This window comes from Pinus tabuliformis, chromosome 3_2 (assembly GCF_031772625.1).
Source record: "Pinus tabuliformis cultivar Carrire ecotype Pingquan chromosome 3_2, CPIR1, whole genome shotgun sequence".
Lineage (NCBI taxonomy): Eukaryota > Viridiplantae > Streptophyta > Pinopsida > Pinales > Pinaceae > Pinus > Pinus tabuliformis.
Genome location: NC_142302.1, coordinates 573,041,895 through 573,047,008, shown reverse-complemented (window position 1 = coordinate 573,047,008; position 5,114 = coordinate 573,041,895). Strand labels below are relative to the sequence as shown.

General features: G+C 36.5%; 1 pseudogene; it reads right to left on the bottom strand.

The window, feature by feature from the left end:
* Positions 1-2,851: 2,851 nt before the first annotated feature.
* LOC149181826 (F-box/LRR-repeat protein 14 pseudogene) lies at positions 2,852-4,018 on the bottom strand (annotated as a pseudogene).
* Positions 4,019-5,114: the final 1,096 nt, after the last annotated feature.

Below are 5,114 nucleotides of genomic sequence, written 5' to 3'. Positions count from 1 at the left end.
AATTTGCTAACAAGCTTTAGCATAGAAATTTATCATACCAATGGACCCATGGATGCATCCACACCTATTCTCTCCACTTCACCATCTTAATGATAGTCTCATGTAATAGCTGGCAAGGGTCTCCTATACCACAGGTTAAGAATAAACATGCAAAAAACTTAAATATAATTAATTACAACATAGCAAGGACTCTACAAAAATTTCCTGAAAAATTCCTTGATTCATTTCACCACCACCTTCATGATAGTCACATGCAACAACTCACAATGATGGTTGGGATACCACATGTTACAAGTAAACATGCAATAAAGATATATAATTAAGTATAATATAGAAATAATACTACACAAATTTCTTGGAATAAACCAAATGATCCAACACTCATTCATTCCACTTAACCATCCTCACAATGAGAGATCTAACAGAAAGTGTTAGGAACAAACATGCAACAAAGATAAACATAATTCATTATATAACATAAGAACAACAAAACTCAAATTTCTTAGAAAAATCCAATGGATCCATCCAAACTCAATTCATTCCACCTAACCATTTTCATGATAGTCTCATGCAACAACTCACAATTATGGCTCTAATACCACAAGTTAGGAATAAAAGTGCAAAAAACGATAAATATAATTAGTATAACATAAAAACAACACCACACAAATTTCTTGGAAAAAACTAATTGATCCATCCACACTCTATTCATTCCACATAACCATCTTCATGATATTCTCATGCAATAACTCACAATGATGCCTTTGATACCACATGTTAGGAATACACATGCTAGAAAGATAAATATAGTTAAATTTAACATAGCAACAACACTACACAAATTTCTTGGGAAACACTGTATGAGAAAAAACTAGCCATGAAGTTTTGATTACCCTTTGTTTGAATATGGTTAAGTTATTGGTTAGCGTAGAACCTACTAACTTCTAACACCTTACAATAAATGATTTTAAGCCTATTTTGAAGCTTCATTACATGAAATAATATGGTAAATACACCATATGTGACCAACAGCATGTGACAAAAAATCATAATGGTAAACTAAATTTATTTAATCTATCACTTTATCAATTTTGTAAAACAAATATCTTAACAAAAACAATACTAATGTTAAAACACAGATAATTTATAATAACTATTTATAATCATTTGAATGAGTGTTTGAAAACACATATAACTTTTTATTTAAAATTTAATATTCAATTTAATATAATGAACCCTTAGAAGAAAAAAAAATTCTAAAAAAAACACTTATTCAAAAAAAAACCTACTCTTCATACAATTTATAGTTGCCATAAATACAAATTCCATCTAATAATACATCTTTGTAAATTGTAAAGCTTTAAATAAACTTAAAAGATAAAAAAAAATCCCATCTAATTTAAATGCATCAAAAGATCAAATATTAATCACCTTTTTATAAATTATAAAAACTTCAAATAAACTTTAAAAAAACAAGAGGGACCATCTTTTTCCAACTGCCATAGCATGAGAAAAAATCAATATAAAAAATATAAACATAACAATTTCAACTAACATATCAACAAAACCACAATACATAATTACATAATCTATCTTACCAAAATAACAATATATCTATCTCAGTAATAGATATGCAAAATTGACATTGGAGAAACTATCAGTGTTGTGGCATCCATTGACATTGGAGAACTATTTAATGGAGTAAAAAATTACATAAAAATTTGCTCAAAAATATCTATTTAAAGCTTAGCAGTGAAGTTCTAAAACTTCCCCAATCTAAGGGCAGAGACACAAACAAACAGCTCACGTCACAGGGCTCAACCAGCATGTGGTTGAACATAAATGGTCTTTTGGATTTGTACTTTTTCAACCTCTTCAATTGCTTGGTATGGTAATAGAAAATCTGTTTGTGGTCATGTGCCTTGTACCTTATTAACGCATATGGCATATGGTTGAAGATGCTCTGTGGGATTCGTACTTTTCGAAGATCATTTTTCAATTGATTAGTACGATAATTTGTAATCTGCTTGTGCCTATATGCCTTGTGCTGTTTTCATAATTGAATTCCTAGCACATAGTCCAACCTTTCTAAAGGGAAAAGACAACAAACTTACATCACATGGCTGAAGCAGCTTTATATTGTTATGCATAGATGTTCTTTTGGATTTTATACTTTTTCAACCACTTGTTTCAATGGCTTGGTATGATAATCTGTTATTTGTTTGTTCACATATGCCTTGTGTCTTATTCCAAGGCTTTAAAGACTGCAGCCTTGTAAATTATGAAGCAATTAGTGAGGCCTATGCACTTTCTATCATTAGATTGGTGCTTTCATTTGTCAATGGATTGCTTGCCAAGCTCCGAGAACTCTTTTCAGGCGATCCAGCTACCACTATGAAGGTACATTATTTGATAAACAGATCTCCGGTTCTCCAGTTCTTGGGTTTTCTTTTCTGCATCTTAAACCTTAGAAGGAATTTTTTTGGCAGTTGGCATCTGTTATTTGGTTGCTTGCACAGTGTGGGCAGAAAATGACCATATGGACTCTAGCAAAGCTTTGTAAGTTCCAAGCTCACCTTCCATTGCATCATTAATTGCATGCTGGATTTTGAAGTTGCTTTTTGAATATGCTCAAATCTCATGTAGTTCTTTCTTTCTTCTCTCGCTTAATTGATTCATAATTTGTTAAGTCTAGTTTCGATGTTCGAACTCTGAACTTGTTGGAAGCTTACAGAGAGGCCAAAACCCACTAGACAGTCTTGCATGTACATATATGCGAAAGGCCACTCCAAGCATATTCTGTCAGGAAGCAAATTTGAGACAGAGGATTTGTTCATAATTCATATAGCACTACACCTAGAATTACCCTGCTTTCATAAAAGTTGTCCTTCTAATTGATAAAATGCCTGTTAATAAGCACTGATTTCTTCAAATGATATCCATGGATGGACCATTCTACGATTCAGAAAATGAAGGTCAACCATCCATCAGTACATCCATGAGAGATCTTGCTTGTAGGAGACAACCTTTGCATCACCTTGAGTGCCTTTCTCTGAGATTTGAGGGCAATCTTCCACCTTTAACTTTTGCAATTTATGAGAAGCTACTAGAGGCTTGAGTCCAATATCTGTCAAACCCAAGCACCTACAAAGTCGCATGACAGTCAAGGATGGAAAGTGCTTAACCAGTTGCAGCCCTTCATCAGTGACCTCCTGGCATTGTATAAGTTCAAGGATCTCTAGAAAGTGAGCTGCACAAAGAGCCTCCATGCCACTGTCATTGAATGAATAAACATGGTCAAGAACTAAAACCCAATGAAATTATGCCAGCAAGATTGAAGGAAGATGAGGAAGGCAAGTCTCCCTCAGAGAATGATATTGAAACTGATTCCAATTCAGAGCAATTCTGAGCAATGGCCTTCAAGCTCTCATCTGTCAACCGCAGTGGATTGCTCATTAGGATAGGAACGGAGAAATCTGAAGGAACTCGTAATGACAAGGTTTTCAGCTTGGGGCATTGCTGGGCAAGGCTTATCAAATCATTATCTCTTACCCCAACACACATATCAAGATGAAGATTTTGCAAAGCTTGACATTTCCTAAGCACACAAGCAAGTCCTCTACCTGGGCTGATGAGGCAATTAACAAGACTCAAATCTCGAACATAGATACCCCAGACCTCCATCTGTAATAAATGTGCAAAAGCTAAGAGTGAGATCAGTGAGGTTAGGGCAATGCTGTGACAGAATTCTAAGCCCTTCATTATCCAACTGCTTGCCTAGCTTTGACATCCATCCAGAATACCCTATCTCCACTCTCACTAAGTTAGGGAACCGCATACAGAGCGCGGATAAGGCTTCATTTGCTGGGCTTAAACCGCACCCCACCCTTAAATATTCCCTCTGGTCTTTCTCGATTTGATAGAAACGTTTGCACAGAAGGGCTGCAGTGTTTCTGTCTGGTGTTTCTTTAATTCGATCTAGTACTTCCCACACCGCCTGATCTGGTAAAGCCTCCATCATTCTCAAGCCTAATTCCAGTGGCAGATGCTTTCCACCGTTAATGGAAGTCTCATAACTCCTCATTAAGTCTGCCTTGCCATCTACCTTCTTGCGCTGCTCCTTTTCTTGGCGACAGGGTGGACATGTCGGAACATGAATGTTGGAGGCAGGTCCGGGAGATCCTCCTTCTGCCGCTGCTACAAACCTGTGTGGAGGTGGCGGGTTCGGGAGGTGTTCGTTTAGACGACCAGTTTCAATTGATTGCCACAATGTTAAGCGGCCTCCTGCTGCCGCCACCGCTTCATTGGAAGAGTGAACGTTAATGCTTTTTTCCGTCATCAGCTGCCTCTGCCTTCCTGTGGCGGCGACTTCCTTAAACAACAACGTCGTGAAAAGTAAGGCGAGAGTCACAATTAGAAGAACAGACACATTGGTTTGAAGTTTCATGGGCACTGCCATTATCATTTTACTTCTGTGACTTGAAGACAATATCTGTGGAATGGTAAACCCTAAAAGCTGAATGGTTCCCAAAATATTTGAGATAATGAAACTTATGGCCGAAGCGCTATGTATGTCTGGTTTGCACTTGTGGGTGAACTATTTTATGAATACATACAATATTCACAGCGGGGCTCTTCTATAAATACATCCGAGCGCAGAAGGATCCGAAAATATCGAATTGAATTCAAATGAATTGTAGTGTCGACGCTCTAGAAAGTCACCGTACGTAGAGGAGACGGGAGAAAATATATGTAATATGGATTGCTTAAAATTCGGCGTGTCTTATAGATTACATGATTGGTATGCCTAACTACTTCACTATAACTATAACTATTTGGTACAGTGATCCTGGGTCTCTCATAGCTTAGAACTGATAATTACCAATTCATCATAGCTTAGAACTGATAATTACCAATTCACCATATGATTAAAAAAAAACTTACTCAACTATTTGAATATTCCTGTTATTGAATTGACTCCCTTAAATCCATGACCGGAGCTGGTATGTCTGACTCAACATCGATTCTTGCTGATACATGCAGACCATTTGGCTCTTATTCCGCATTTCACTACTGATCGGAAGTTCCAGGGTTTCTATCCCGCATTTCACTGC